This window comes from Adiantum capillus-veneris, chromosome 20, assembly GCF_014529385.1.
Source record: "Adiantum capillus-veneris isolate H3 chromosome 20, ASM1452938v2, whole genome shotgun sequence".
NCBI classification, from domain to species: domain Eukaryota; kingdom Viridiplantae; phylum Streptophyta; class Polypodiopsida; order Polypodiales; family Pteridaceae; genus Adiantum; species Adiantum capillus-veneris.
Window position 1 is genome coordinate 6,145,705 of NC_140950.1, and position 17,336 is coordinate 6,163,040.

General features: G+C 37.2%; 1 pseudogene; it reads left to right on the plus strand.

Moving 5' to 3' along the window:
* Positions 1–9,774: 9,774 nt before the first annotated feature.
* On the plus strand, positions 9,775–11,383 carry LOC147432038 (CBL-interacting protein kinase 23-like; annotated as a pseudogene).
* Positions 11,384–17,336: the final 5,953 nt, after the last annotated feature.

Here is a 17,336-nt window from a genome sequence, read left to right on the forward strand (position 1 = left end):
TCACCTCAATTGTTTTTTTTTAAAGGTAAATTATAAATTTTGAAGTTGAGAGTACAATAAACCTAGGTATTTTTTGAGCTCTGATTGCCATTGTCACAACGAAGTCAATTTGGAATTAGGTAATGGGTGGTTGTGCCCAATTATTCTTTCATGTGGTAAAGGTCCTCATAAGAGGTTCTTTGAAACCTTCAAATCAATCGGTATTGAGTGAGCTAAAACGACCAAAACAACCCTTGTCAAAACAAAACTTGACAAAATGAAGCCTTAAAATTTCTTTATGTGGACCTTTTTCAATCTTCGCACTGAATCCTCTGCCATTTTGTCTGTTCGCATTGAGGCTTAGTTCCCACTTACATGGCTTGCCCATCTCTAACAATGGAGAACTTTCCGCTGGCACAATGTGTTACTATGCTTAAAAAGGCACAATTGTGTTACTATGCCTAAAAAGGCACAATTTTCAAATTTTGCCGATCTCTTTCCAATCAAGTCTCTTTTCCTCTCTCCTATATGTGACTCACTGTCATAATAATCAATATCTAATTCTCCTAAATGATTTTCTCATATTAAACTGATCATTTAATGTGGGGAAGTGCCAAGGGAGAAAAAGCTAGAATATTGGTTAAGTTAGCAGACCGGCCACAGTAGGGATCCAAAGGAGGGAAAATAGGGATCCAAAGGGGGGGCCATCTGCAAAAGAGCCATGTGAAACAATGGGCCAAAAAGACCCTAAGGTTCAGCCCATTAAGACTTCCAAAATGCTAAGGTTCCAAAATTCAAAGGTTGTGTCCAAAGGTCAATCCTAGGGAAAATTGGATGCTTAGTGTGTGCCCTAAAAGTCTTTGCATATCCCTACATGGGAGGGGGCGAGCCCCAAAGCTAGGGGATGAGAGAGAAAGCCACACACACACACACAGGCTCCCTTTACACAAAGGGAATGAGGGACACATGTCAGCTCCCTAGGCCAGATGCCCACAAGGTGTGCCCAATTCCTATTGGAAGACCCTTGAAGTGGACCAATGAGAATTAAGCTAGAGTAAATCTAGTTTAATTAATTTAAAAACATTTAATAAAAGAAACCAATAAGAATTAAGTGTCCTAGAAGACTATTGGGCAGTCTCCCAAGGGGTCCAATGAGCATTCAGGAGCCCCATGGCTTGCCTGATTCCTATTGGCCAGGAGGCAAAGGGGTCCAATGAGAGTTTAGTTTAATTATTTAATTACCTAAAGCTCTCACAAAAGGGGAAAGGGGGACACATGTCAGAAGGCTATCACTTATGCTGCTTAATCCCTATTGGCTTGACCTGGGGAGGTCCAATGAGGCAAAAGCCAGACTTACTTAGCAGCTAGGGCTCGCCCAAGAGAGGGGGGGGGCTGATTTTTGCTTGGCATTGACACACACACTCACACACTTGACCATGTGTGAAGGGAAAATACTCTATCTCCTCCCAAGCTTTAATGGAGAGCTCATCACCTACTCCAAGCTTGTGAGATAGAAGCCTACATCAACACTCTCTTGGCATGTGGATGCAAATCCAACCAAGAGCCAAGCTTCAATGCATGCTCATCTTCTCTACCAAGCTAATTACTAAGCTAAGCTATGCTAATATGAGTGATTATGTGAGGAGATGTACTTCTTTCTCGTAAGATACTTCTTTTTCCTCTCAATCTACTCTCATACCCTGCTAGCTCTCACCATCTTCGAAGGTGTGTGAGGTCTTGGGTCTGAGAACGGGGATAATTCAAGTTGTGTTTGATTAAGTGTTTTGCTTGGTGTATGAAGCTTCCATCTTCATTGCACTAGCTAGTCTTGAAGGAACACAAAGAATTGTATTGTACAATGTCTCTCTTGATGGGAGAAACCATAATACAAAGCCTTTTGGAGGGGGGACCGGCTCCATGCAAATCCGGTCCTCAACTGTTGTCAATAGCTTAATTGCTCTCTCTCTTTTGAAAGTATTGTCGATGCTATCTAACTAGGTGTTATGCTTTTTGTTGCTCTCTCCACCCAAGCACTCTTGTAATTCTCATTAGGAATCAACTCTAATGAAATGCCCACTATGTTCATGCTAAATTCCGCTACACAAAAGATTTTAGGCCATTAAATGTTACACTCACTCTCCCTCTCGCTACTTGCTGCTGGTTGTGATGCTTTGAGCCTTTGTACCTACTGTAGTCAAAACCTATCAAGGCTTATTGATAACTAAGTCTCACATGACCATGCGCTTATTGACTATGCCTTTAACTTTTGGGCTTCGCATTGTAAGAGAACTTCTTAGAAGCAGTAAAATATTTAAAAGAGGGTTCCCCATATTTTGAATTGCAAAGTTTAAGAGTCTATACGCTTCATATCTTAACTCTTGGCTTTGCCTTCTAAGAGACGTGCTAATCTATATGGTTGACTAGATATGCTTACGAAACTTTTGAGGATTAAAGTTGTAAATTTAAGTGCTTTGTTGGATACCCCTTAACCCAAAATGGACAAGGAAAGGGTTGGTTTCCTTAATGATGATCAACCATACCACACGTCCATATCTTTTTGGATTTTTTGGCTCATATTATTGCTTGCTGAAAGATATTTGCTCGGGGGTTGATATTCCTCATGAACATGCAAACCATAAGTAAAGCAAAAATTTACAAAAATTTTAGGATTTTTGAACTATTTTTTATATATTTTATTGATTTGTATCCCTTTTCAAATGTTTGTAGTCCAATAATCTTGATTTTCAATCAGCTCAAGGTTAAGCTTTGGTAGACATTTCCCAAAAACATGGACCCAGTAGAGGTGTGACATTGGAGGTAGGAGGACTATTGGCCTTTGTAGCCCTCACACATAAATGCACCTAGCTAAGTTTGCAAACAGCTGGCATTTGTGTACGAGGGCTACAAAGGCCGATAGTCAAACCCAGCTAGCTAAGCAAAGACAAGACAATAGAAGCACATGATGTTGCCATACTTCACAATGTGGGAATAATAGGGGGAGGAATAATAGCTTCTTGTGACAAAATTACTCACCATATTAGTGGAGACAACAATCTTGCACCCATACCAAACCTAATTGTGCCAATCCAGTAGAATGTTATGATGTTGAACGAAATAGAAAAACCAAGAGAATGAGGAGTTTTTTTAATAAGAGATTTTTTCAAAACCGTTTTGTTTTTGTAAGTGTGGATCAAGCCTTGTGTGCTAATACTAAATTTTTTCTTTATAGTTATTTTCCATGGGCCCTACATTTGTAACTACACCTAAAATAGGAAAAGTTATTCTTTTTTATGGGAGCGTTCTACCACTACTCTGAGAAAGGGGTTTCTAGCTTTACAAAATTCAAATTGGTATAAAATTGAGAAAGAGGTTTTTAGAATGGACACAACCAAAGTGTTTGTAAAATTCATGCTTGTGCACAATTGCTAGCTTCTTTATAATTTTTTATTTTAGTTATAGTCCATAGCAAAAATTTCTATTTTGCAACCATCACTAGCTCATTAGACTTGCATATTAGAGGACTCACAACTCATAAACAATCGTCCTGAAGTTGCATACATCATAATAGCACTATATATCTTTCTATTGACATGTCACAAAATTTCAATTTTGGGCATTTCTAGCTTAGTGTCTACTTATTAGTGATTGTGTATATATAAGCTACAACAAAATATCAAAATCGCTTGAAAAATAACACCTCTATCTACTCCCTTGGTTTGTGTGCTGAAAATTAAGAGAGCTCCTTAATTTTTTGTTATTGTAGCTTGCTCTTTTGCTTGGTTTAGAGATTGCTCAGAAAATCTTGCTCGAAGTTAGGGATCCTTCGAGGACATCTCTAGACGGCCTAATCGGTTTGGGACTCAATCTAGTTTGATGGACAACAAAAGGGCTTATAAAGATTATAATTTTTTTTTTATACTTGGGTATATTACATGAAATAATGAGGCTATTGGGGTAGTTAGTATCTGGGGGCATACAAAAGTCCAATGTATGTATAGACAATAAAGTCATTTTCAAGCTTATTTCCATTGTTTACTTTGCAAGAGAGAGCTAGAGATCCTTCCTATCGGTGTTTTCCATGAGCTTTCATGTGTGACCTATGGCCTCTTATCCACTCCAGACATGAGCAGTAAGTTTTTAACCTTATATAGAAGTATTTTGGTCGTGGGTTTGTATGATGGGTGGTAGAATGGTCATAGGGAACAAAGGCTTATAAAAATTAGATTTTCTTTTGATACGCGGGTATATTACATGAAATAATGAGGCTATGGGGTTAGCTAGTATGTGGGGGCATACAAAAGTACAATGTATGTATAGCCAAAAAAGTCATTTTCAAGCTTATTTCCATAGTTAACTTTGCAAGAGAGACCTAGGAGATCCTTCCTGTCAGTGTTTTCCATGAGCTTTCATGTGTGACCTATGGCCTCTTATCCACTCCAAACATGAGTAGTAAGTTTTTAACCTTATATAGAAATTTTTTTGTCGTGGGTTTGTATGATGGGGTGGTAGAATGGTCATAGGGAACAAGGGCAAGGGGTGGGTTTTTGGGTAGATAATCATCCATACCGGCTTGACCACTATACCAAATTGACCAAACTTCAACTAGAGCATCCCATAGAGTATAGAATACATGTGTAGACCCAAAGACCAGAGATTCAATTCTATTTTTCTAATCTAACACTGTTAGACATGACTTATAGTGAGGGCTAATTGGGAAATGTGGATGAGCAAAGTTGTTGGTAGCATCATGTAGAGAAAATTTGGAGAAGATGGGTCAATTTAGAGATATAAACAATGAGTACAACCCGTTTCTTCCCTTCAAAGCTACAAAGTATCATTTTGTGACATAGGGAAAAATAATGACCACAAAAGTTGATAGGGGGACTTATCTTGACATGTAAACATACCCATAGCCCCACTAATGCAACCAAAGTGATGTATGGGTACCAAACCACTTTCACGCCCACCAAGTCAGAGGCTTTGGGCACCAAGCCGTCACACTAGGCATCATGAGGAAAACTCAAGGCTACAAATGAACTTCAATCTGACAAGAAGGGTACTAAAAGGTCAAATTTTGCCATTTCCTAAATTAAGTGGGTATAATAAGTCAAGTTCAAAATAATTTAACATTTTTCACCTTACACTACTTGCACAAGTTTATCCACACATATTATACATGATGGGCATATAGAATCATCACAAAAAGCCATAACTCATCCACAAATGTTAAAAGACTCTCATAATAAGCTAGAAATGTGCATACACTAACCCCACCTAGTCACATTGAGGTGAAAATGTATGATAAGTCATGAAACATCCTCCAAAAAACATGGCCAAAAATTGAAATAAAAAAGATAAAAATTTGGCATATTCAACTATTTGACGCACCGAATTTCCAGGTGCCCAAATTTGGGGAGTTTTTCACTAAACATTTTCATGACAATTCTACACATTTGGTTTCATAATTCCATGCTATATTTTATCCTACATGGCCATGCACACTTCAAGTTATCTTCTCATCGGCTGGATAGCAAAAAAAGTAGACCTGTTTCTCAACCTATCACCCGCATTTGTGCTCCAAATCCAACCAAACTTCACACACATCATCTACAACATCTGAGTCACCATTACTAATTATTTTTTCCAAAAAATTGAGTCCATTTTCACAACCTCCACTATTGGGTGCACCTAATAGACAAATGACAAGATTTTGATTCCTTGGCTTCATTTCTCCATGAGTGTTTTCTATTAGTTTGTTGTTGCAAGTGTTGAACTGCATGGAAAAATGATTGCAACTCCTAAAAAGGAAATCTTGGACTAAACTTTCAACTTTAATCCTTACGATAGGAGCTATGTCATCCACTCAGACCACTCCCTAAAGAAGAAGTCTAATAGAAGGCAGTCTACCATGGGGTTTTCAAGGGTGTTGACGGAGGAGAAGTTGATGCACACATGCTTCCAAAAGAGGCCACAAACTTGGCAAAGGAATCCATAGTGAAATCATTGCTAGAGAAGTGGAGCATGTGTCAACATAGCTATACAATAAATTTGGAAGAAGTGGGAAAAACCAGCTCTCAAGTAAACTACATGAAACTATAGTTAGTACATGGCTACATCGAAAGATCCATAGGAATATTGGAGAAAATGGAAATTGCCTCATGTGGAATTGAATAGAGCATAATTTTGCAATAGTAGATTTTGAAAAATATAATAATATTGACATCTTTTTGGGACATCCATTCATGAGACAAATGGTCCAAAATTGGGTTATAATCATAACAACTTGAGGCATGAGAAAACAACTATTAAAATGAGCCCAAAAGAACATTCCTATAGGGATGTCATGAAGAAACCAATTAAAGAATTTGACTCATCCAAAATAGGTGACTTGAAGTTCCCACATGGCTCATGACAAAAAAAAATACATTGGATGTGGGGTGCATCTAAATGTGGGGACCTACTTGGAGAGGACTGTAGTTAAAAGAAGATGGTAAAGGGATGAGGTGAACTCCTATTTGGACATGTGATGAAGACAAATATGACATTGTTTCCCTCAAAATGGTTGGAATAATATGAGAGGACCCAAGTAATGTTGCCAAGTTCCACACAAGATGTTCAACGAAGTCAAGATCAAGACAAGAGCAAAGAAAATGAAAAAGATCAATTATCTCCTTCATTGATCAAATTTAGCTTACGCAAAAAAAAGGACTCGCAGTCACATATTCAACTATAATAGATCCTTTTCCTACAAATAATTTAATTTCTTATAGCACATGGATAATGATGGGAAATCCATCAATCAAAGAGCTAGAAGAAATAGTGTGTCCAAGTTCTAAAACACTAATTCCTAGCTTCGATGTGGTAGAAGCCATACTCAAGTTGAGTTATGGGGTGTTTAAAGACATTTTCTACATAATAGGCTTCCATCACATTAGAGAGAGTCTAGCCCTAACAAAAATTTGAATGAAAATCTTCTTTGAACAACTGAACAACAACACAAAGAGTCCAAATAACACATACTTACCATTGTGGATATGCCCAATAGGGGCACGGTCCTGAAGCTCTCAGTTGTTTTCAATAGATGCAAACAGAGGGGATTTCTTTTAGGAGCTTCTTGTCCGTAATTTTGTCTCTTGGAATGCATTGATTGTGGGATATGCCCAATAAAGGCAGGGACGGGAAGCTATGGGATATTTGAGAGAGAGATTTGTACCAAGGTAGCAGGATACATGTTGATATTCGTGATAGTGGGTTAATTAAAAATAACAGTATGTATGTCAAGTATGGTGTACTTGTACGAGCGCAACATGTCCAAAATTTTGTCTCTTGGAGTGCATCAATTTTGGGATATGCTCTAGCATTGGTAGAACAGGAAGCTCTGGGTTGTTTTTAGCGGATGCAAACAGAGGACCTCTCTCAAAATGCAATCACCTACACGTGCATCTTGAAGGAATCTAGCATCATGCAAGATGTTGGTATGGGAAAAAGAGTTCATGATGATATTGTTAGCAAAGCACTATTGATAGAAAACATCATGCTTGGCACTGCCTTGGTCGACATGTATGCCAAATGTGATGTACTTCATAAAGCACAAAAAGTTCTTGAGGAGTTTCCTGTCCGGAATGTCGTCTCTTGGAGAGAGAGAGAGAGAGAGAGAGAGAGAGAGAGAGAGAGAGAGAGAGAGAGAGAGAGAGAGAGAGAGAGAGAGATTTGTGCCAAGGCAGTAGGATACATGTTGATATTTGCGATAGTGTGTTACTTGAAAATAACACATACTTACCATTGCAGATATGCCCAAGAGGGGAAGGGCCAGGAAGCTCTGGGCTATTTTTAGCAAATGCAAACAGAGGGCATTTCTTTTAGGAGCTTCTTGTTCGGAATGTCGTCTCTTGGAATGCACTGATTGCGGGATATGCCCAACCCAACATAGGCATGGTCAGGAAGCTATGGGCTATTTGAGAGAGAGATTTGTACCTATGCAGCAGGATACATGTTGATATTCACGATAGTGGGTTAATTGAAAATAATAGTATGTATGTCAAGTATGGTGTACTTGTCCGAGTGCAACAAGTCCTTGACAAGCTTTGTGTCCTGATGTTTTTTTGGAGAGCATTGATTTTGGGATATACTCAGCAAGGGCATGGCCAGGAAGCTCTGGGCTATTTTCAACTGATACAAAGAGAGGGCATCTCTCCAAATGCAATCACCTACACGTGCATCTTGAAGACATATGGCATCATCCAAGAGGGCAAAAGAGTTTTTGATAATATTGTTAGCCAGGGACTATTGACAAAAAATGTCGTGCTTGGCACTACATATATTCACGCACTGATATTCACGATAGTGGGATGTTATCTCTTGGGGTGCCTTGATTTTGGGATATGCTCCAGTAGGGGCACGTCCAAGAAGCTATATTTGAGAGAGAGATTTTTTACAAGACATGATACATGCTGATATTCATGATAGTGGGTCAATTGAAAATAACAATATGTATGTCAAGTGTGGTGTACCGGTACCAGTCCAAGCGCAAAAAGTCCTTGACAAGCTTCATGTTTAGAATGTTGTCTCTTGGAGTCCATTGATTTTGGGATATGCTCCAGTAGGGGCAGGGCCACGAAGCTCTGGGTTGTTTTTAATAGATGCAAAAAGAGGGCATCTCTCCAACTACAATCACATACACATGCATCTTGAAGGCATCTGGCTAGCATCATGCAAGATGTTGGTATGGGCAAAAGAGTTCACAATGGTATTGTTAGCTAGGGACTATTGATAGAAAAGGTGGTGTTTGGCACTGCCTTGGTCGACATGTATACCAAATGCGGTGTACTTCATAAAGCACAAAAGGTGCTTGAGGAGATTCTTGTCTTAAATGTCATCTCTTGGAATGCACTAATCGCAGGATATGCCCAACAGATGCATGACCAGGAATCTCTCGGATGTTTTCAGTAGATGCAAAGAGAGGGCAACTCTCCAAATGCAATCATCTACATGTGCATCTTTGAGGCATGTGGCATTATGCAAGATGTTGATATGGGCAAAAGAATTCACAATGATAATGTTAGCCATGGGCTATTGACAAAAAACCTTGTACTTGGCACTGCCTTGGTCGACATGTATGTCAAATGTGGTGTACTTCATAAAGCACAAAAAGCGCTTGAGGAGCTTCCTATCCAAAATGTTGTCTCGGGGAATGCACTATTTGCGGAACATGCCCAACAAAGGTTGGGCCAGGAAGCTCTGAGTTGTTTGAGAGAGATATTTGTACCATGGCAGTAGGATACATGTTGATATTCACGATAGTGGATTAATTGAAAATAACAGTATGTTATGTCAAGTGTGGTGTACTTGTCCGAGCGCAACAAGTCCTTGACAAGCTTCGTGTCTTGAGTGTTATTTCTTGGAGTGCATTGATTTTGGGATATGCTCAGCAAATAGGTGATTGCGTTTGGAGAGATGCTTTCTCTTTGCATCTATTGAAAACAGCCCTGACACGTGCATCTTGAAGACACCTGGCATCATGCAAGAGGGAAAAAGAGCTCTCAATGGTATTTTTAGCCAGGGGCTATTGATAGAAAACATCGTGCTTGGCACTAGCTGAGTAGACATGTACTTCCTAAAGCAAAAAAAAGTGTTTCTTGTACCAAATGTTGTCTCTTGGAATGCACTGATCGTGGGATAGCTCAACAGAGGTAGGGCCATGAAGCTCTCAATTGCTCTTTGCATACTCCACATATAGAATTTCCTTCTCTATTTACTCCTCGATCTAATCGATCTTACTCTCTTCTACACAAGATCATGAAGCTAATCAACCATCCCAACGTGGGGCATCTCAAGGAGGTAATCTCCCTATGGCCTCCTTATTAGGTTAAGTGGCTTTGTTGAGGTAGAGGTAGATTGCGAGCAAGAAATCCTTCTAACTTCTAATTTGCAAACTAAGCCATAAATTGATCCTTCTAGGTCCTGAAGAAGGTCTATATTGTGCTAGAATTTGTGGATGGGTGTGAACTCCTTGACAAGATTGTAGGTGTTATTCATGTCTTATATTTCACCTTGCTGGAATTTGTGGATGAATGTGAACTCTTTGACAAGATTGTAGGTGTTATTCATGTCTCATATTTCACCTTGCCTTAAGTAAGGGCTTTTCTTTTAGAAGCTTTCTAGTATAAGTGCATGTTGAGATTGGCAGAATGGCTTAGCATGAAGCTAGAAAGTACTTCTAGAAACTTATACATGTTGTCAATTATTGTCACAGTTGTGGTGTATATCATTGAGATTTGAAGGTCGGCCCAATGACCTCAACTCCAGCATGATTTATGTTATTATTTGTTTACAATATATTATTGACATTTGTTCCTCTGTTGCCAGCCATAGAGTAGGAGCCACATAATCTCCTACTCGACTCGAAAGGTGAACTTACAATTTTTGACTTCGGCCTTAGTGCTCTTGCATAGCAAAGTTGGGTATGTTTCATGATTAGAGCAACCAAGAGACTTTTGAGTCGCATCCTACTGCATTGCAGTGCATGTATAGGAGGATAACTTACTCCATACAATTTGTGAAACTCCTAATTATGTCACACCCAAGTTCAGACCTCTTTGCTTAGCATTCACTGACTTTCTCTCATTTAATTAGAACACTGCTAGATCCATGGTGTGTCAGGTTTGATGGGTATTTTATGCACAGGTAATCAATGAGAAGGGCTATGATGGTGCTACAATAGATATCTGGTCTTGTGGGGTTATACTTTATGTTTTTTTGGCTGGGTTTATCCCCTTTGATGAGTTCAACACCATTGAGATGTACAAGAAGGTGTTGTCAACTAAATTGCCTTATACTATTTTAGATACCTTGACAATCTCTCATTCTAGTAGTTTCTTGAATTTATAGATTGCAGGAGTTGATTTTACTTTCCCGTCTTGGTTTCTAGATGGGTCCAAGAACCATGTGATGATAATTCTTGATGCCAACCCAAAAACAGTGAGTGGGAGCTTTGGTTTCAAAATTTGGAAAGAGTGTAATTTGGTGTTGAGAACCGTGATTGTATTTTAGCATTTCTCTCTTCTTTTGGTGGCTGCCATTGCATGACAATGTCTAGAGTGTTAGAGGATGTGTGGTTCAAAGTTCATGACATTGATGCCAAGTGTGGTTGTGATGATGTCAAGGTTGATGACATTAATGGGGTTCCTAACAGTGGAGGGGTATGTTTGTGTGCACTTTGTGCAGGCTCCTTGTAAGAGTGGTATGGCTTGCATATTGTTCATGAAAACTCTCAACTCTGGAGTGTCTTGTGCATGAAAGTTTTGTGGTGGAGTCGTCAATACATGCCCTCATAAATGCGTTTTGGATAATCTCTATGTCGCAAGGGCTCGACACTAGGAGAGTAGACAACGGCATGGCGATTTAGAATATCACAAGCAAACAAATCAATTGTAATGAGTTCTTCCTCATGCAATTGCAAGATTTTTAAATAAGAAAGTCCCTCCAGCACAAAAAGAGAAGCATAAGTCTCCCTTCAACAAGCATAAGTCTCTCTTCAACACTGGAGGGGATAACAATGGCGGGGGAAGGGCATATTTCCTACAATATTATTATAAATGTGGAGAACAGTGCCAACTCCATACCATACGTATGTATGGTCTTTTCTTTTTTTGATGGACACAAGCATCCCAACGCACGAAATGCATCTCCCTCCATCTTTAAAAATTACAATGTGCAAATTTTCTCCTCCACATATGCATTAATGTCAAATTTCATTTTGTCCTGCGAGGTCGAAGAGCTTTTGGTAAAAGATTCGAGGAGATACGTTATGAAGCTTTAAGAGACAATATGAGGTGAAAGGTACAACACTATTCGTCTTGTTTACTTCACACATTTTTCACATTTAATCAATCAAGGCAAGCTAGTTATAATTATATTATTAATTAAGGAAGATTCTATCTTTCTCTATTTATAATTATCTTCTTATACATAATTAAACTATTGAATACTAAATCTTTGATTAAGAGCAAAAGTTTAGTTAATTATTAACATATACTAGGAATAAGAATTACATAATTTTGGCTTTAATTAAGAAAAAATATACAAAATTAGCTTAGATAATTATAATTAATTTTCAAAGCTTTTACACGCTATCAAAAATCTTTGAAAATTATATCAAAATTTTGTACCCAGTTTTAGTATTTAATAAAGCAAAAACTGTTTATTTTTCAAACTATAATTAATGGAAAATTTAGATATATAGCTTAATAAACCATGGGATAATTATCATTCAAGTTTCGCACTGCTAACCAATCATGATAATTATCTTATAACTAGTTGGTTAGTTTTGCTAATCATTAAACCCAAAATTCTCTATTTTTAACTTAAAAACAAAACTAGTAAACTAACTTTAAAAAATCAGATTTTATTTTTAAAAATATATTAATAAGATACTTAGTCTCACTAATTACTAAGTCTGTTAAAATCAAAGAGGATAATTAGTAAATTCACTTAGAAACTTGAAAGATAATTTAAAAGATAATTCATTGTCAAAAACCCATGATAAACATATCCTAGTGAGATAATTGGATTTACTCATTACTTTGTCCTAAATTCTCTATTTTTAGTAGAAAATTAAAAGAGATAATTATTAAATTAACTTAAAAACTTATAAAATAACTTTAAGTGCTATAACAGATTGTTGGAAACTCATGATTAAAATATTGCAACGAGATAATTAGTTTCACTAATTATTTAGCCCTAAATTCTCTATTTTTAGTAAAAAATTAAAGAGGATAATTAGTAAATTAGCTTAAAAACATATAAGATATTTTATAGAGTTAAAATACATTTTTAGAAACTTGTGATAAAAATATTTAATGAGATAACGAATTTCACTAATTACTAGGACTTAAATACTTTAATTTTAGTAAAAAAAATAAAAGAAATTAATTAGCAAATTAAATTAAAAATATATAAGATAATTTTTAGAGTTAAAATACACTAATGAAAATTTAAAAAAATTACCTTAATTAAATATTCAGCTCTACTAATTATTAAGTTAAGAATGTCATACTTTTGATCATAATTTAAAGAGGAAAATTGGAAAATTAACTCAAAAGTTATAAGATAATTATCAAAGTTTAATTACATCTTGAAAAGTCTCAAAATGTCACTATTTATAACTATAAATTAAAGGAGAAAATTAACAAATAAACTATTGGGATTATGTGAGAAAGTCTATAGCTAAATTAAGGTATTGGGATCCCATGATAATAATATCGTACAAAAAGAAATTATCGATAATACCACAAGACCAATGAAAGGCTAGACTTTAGGAAAAATTAAATGACGTAATTGATTATAACGAGTCGCGAAAATTATTATGGAAAAATTTTGAATTTTTTATAATTTACCTAATGGTTAAGCATCCTTTTATAAAAATAATAATATGGCCCTTAAAAGAATCCGTGCAAATCAGCCAACATAGGAGGATATCACCACCAAAAGGGTCAGGGCTGCTCACGACTATGAGGCAGGTCCAAGTAGCATTCCAATGGACGAGAGTGTTCGTGTCCCCAAGACTCAATAGATTTCGGAATAGTTGAGGTGGGTCCTTGGTTATTAAAAGAAGTTTATAAGTTAGCATAAATAATTTTTAAAGTTATAACATTGCATTTGTTAGGTAACGCATAGGTACTTATGAAATATTGACGACTGAAAACGGAAGGATACCTTTCAAGAAACATCGTTCATTTGTTTGTTAAACTAGGAAAGAAATGTTTTGGTTAGCCTCGATGAATTAGGAAAGATATGATTGATCTCCTTAAGACAACTTGTTTCAAGACCACCTCTGATACGTATATTTTTACTTCAGATTGATGGATAAGACGGCTATAAGGACAGTTTTAAGTCGCCCACCTCCGTGAACGATGAGTCTCTACTCTATTCATGTCTTGATGTTTCTACATAAGTTAGGATAACGTTTTCTTATCCTAGGAGAGTCGACCGGTTGTATGGGCAACTGGTTAACTTATGGGCGCCTTGAAACTTTTGGTGATATTTTTTTCACCTCGGACTATAAATAAAGAATGGGTGCCATTTTTCACCCTTAGTGATCTTGAGACAAGAAGAGTACAGGTCATGGTTATTATGGTCAATGTTTTGAGTGATAGTACCTTAAGTTTAAAGATGTTTGTTTGATATAGAATGCACGTTTAAATGTTGTTTTTAACTTGTTTTAAGGAATCAATGTTACCTTAAATAGACAGGAACTATTATTTTAATAAAAATAATGTGGTAGTAATTAAAAAATAAAGAATCATGTGTGAGTGCAGGGTGGTAAGTGGAAATTGACTAAGGTAATTGATCATGGATGAGTGGATTTGATAGGCTGGTAACTATCCATCCCCGCGCATTGACGCCTAGTATACTTCTTCAATGGAAGAGGAGTCTACCAGTGGCTATGCCTTCACTCATGTAGAAGGAAAAAAGTGTTGGAAGAAGATTCCTTAGCCCATTTGCAAAGGTTATAGAGCCAAAAAAGTTTTAGGTCTTTAGATTTTGTCTTGTTTTCGCTTGACTAGGTCTATCTCTAGGGTTACAATCCCAAGCCATTGCCAATGGTAAGGGTTTGTTCCCAGCATATTATTTGTACTTAGAGACTTTAGTTTTTATTATGCCTAGAGACCTTTCAAGGACTCCATCATGGTAAGAGTCTGTTCCCTAGATTTCTTTTGTACTTAAAGACCCTAGTTTTTATTAGGCCTAGAGACCTCCCAAGGACTCCATCACGACATTAGAATCTGTGGGTTGGGGACCTCTCACTCTCAAATATGGTTATCTAAAGTAGTAGCTCAACCCAGAACCGGGTCAAAAATTGTTGCACTCAAAAGGGCATTATTGAATGGGAGTATATATAATCAACATTGGAACATTGGGACCCAACCGCTTCATGTGCTCATGCAAAATCACTATTAACTAGGAGTATAATCAACGTTGGAACATTGGGACCGAACCCCTTTATTCTTACAAACAAGATCTGTACATTCCATCAATTTCTTCTTGTCCTAATAAAATGAGAAAGATATCATGGCCTTCTGGCTTAGTTAAATGTATTTGTATAAGAATAATAAGTGCAACATCTAAATAGTCACAATTTGTCATGAAATTAATTTCTAACCTTCTAAAAGTATATTCCAACTTAAATTGGCCACTTAAGTCCAGGAAAAAAAAAAAAGAGAACAAGTGAAGTTGATTAAGAGTTGATGGACCAACCCGGTCAAGACTTGGGACCAAAAGAGAAAAAGTCCATAGAAGAGCAAGGGTAATTACTAACAAGTTATCTCAATCATATGTACAAGTCAAGGAAGGATAAATATATCCAGGTAGCTTTGATCAAAGGTACTGGACAAAGGAGATGACCGAGAGCAATTATAAGAGTCTAAAAATAGAAAGTGACTATGTTAAGCTCAAGTCATTATAATAAAATAACTCTTTAGACTTCAAGTATGAAGTCTGGGAAGCCTTAGGGTGAAATTTTAACTTGCCACGAATTGTCTAAATTTTGTAGGTTTTGGGAGCAGCTTCATAGCACCTCCAAAGCAATATGCTAAGGTTTTTCACATGAGGTCAAAGTTTTAAATCCCAAAGGGTGAGTTTTATTTTTACCAAAGCTTATTTTAATTTAGTAGGCCCTAAATTAGCAAGTAGGTTGTAGCCCCGGGTCAGCTTCATAAGCCTCCAAGGTTTGTGCAAAGGTCTTGCACCCGAGCTAATTAATAAAAAGGTAAGTTTATGGTTTTATTAAATGCAAGGGAAAAGATAAATAATAAGATTAGATCAACCCTTCCTCATTCGTTGTTTGCTAATCTTGACTAGGCGACATGTCCAAAGTAGCACACACTTGCTTTGTGTGAACTTTACAAGTGTGTGTGGTGTCTCTACTTGCCAAGAAGAGTCCAAATCTAGAAGGGGGCGAGTTCTTTCATGCAAGGCAAGCTAGGACAAGTGTGTGGCATGCTTGAGTTGCATTATGTAATGCTCCCACATCATTGGTCAAGTGTGTAGCATTCTAATTGTTGCACAATTGCACTAGCATTTGGTTCTTCTTGCTCCTCTCACACACTCTCTCAAGTGCCCAAGTTGGCAAAGCTCTCTCTCTCTCTCTCTCTCTCTCTCTCTCTCTCTCTCTCTCTCTCTCTGTGTGTGTGTGTGTGTGTGTGTGTGTGTGTGTGTGTGTGTGTGTGTGTGTGTGTGTGTGATGGGAGCCTAGAGACGGCGGACTATACTCTAGCTCTTGGCTATGGATGCAAATTCAAGACAATGAAAGTTTCTTCTTCTCCATCTCTACTATTCTAATATACTAAGATATGCTAACAGTTTGCCCATGAGCAAGCATATTCAAAGAACGCATTCTCTTGTTTGAAAATTACTTGTTTTCACCCTTTTCTTCATCTTTATCCGTAGTTCCTTTCTCCCCACTAGGGTATTTGAGGTTTGGGAAGGAGGATTATACGATGGAATCTTAAATAACACTTGTTTTCACCCTTTTCTTTATCTTTAACCATAGTTCCTTTCTCCCCACTGGGGTTTTTGGGCTTTGGGAAGGAGGATTATACGATGGAATCTTAAATAACACCGTCTTCTTGATTCAAGCAAGGCTTCACAAGAGCACAAACATATATTGTAACAAAGCTCTCTTTTGAGAGAATTATAATACAAGTCCTTCTGGAGGGGGGACCAGCTCCAAGAAAATCCAGTCCTCATCATTAAATTATATGCATGATTATAATGTTTTTAATGTGTATTTGAGTAAATAAATCAGTCCAACACAACCTAAATTCTTCTTGCTATCTTTCTCTTAATGGAAAACTCTCTCATTTCATAGTAAATTTTATAGAATCTAAAAGTAAGTATCAAATTGTCTGACATCAGTATTAGAGTTGAGGTTTTTCTTGTCTTGCCCAAGAAGAGAGGTCAGTGAGTAATCTATGAAAAGCTGGATTTGCTCATTGCAAAAGGGTAAGTGGGACTAGGATTTATTAACTTGGTTGGTATGCCTGATAACAAGGTATGGGGGGCACCATCGAGATCTATGGTCTTAATAATGGAGTCTTTGAGACTTGCCTATGGCTTAACCATTATTGAGTTATTTGTTTCCCAATAGGAACCGCTGCCAATTTCGCACTGCTAAACCACTCCACTACTCTTTGTAATTAACAATATTCTAAACCACGTATATTTACTTGAGTGCTAATTTTTAAGGGATAAGAGGAGTGATAGCCAAAGTTTTGGAAGTGCCAAGCCAAGAGCTAGCAAACACATATAAGGAAATTTAATCATGTCCCAACATAATCAGGAGAATGCAATTAATATTG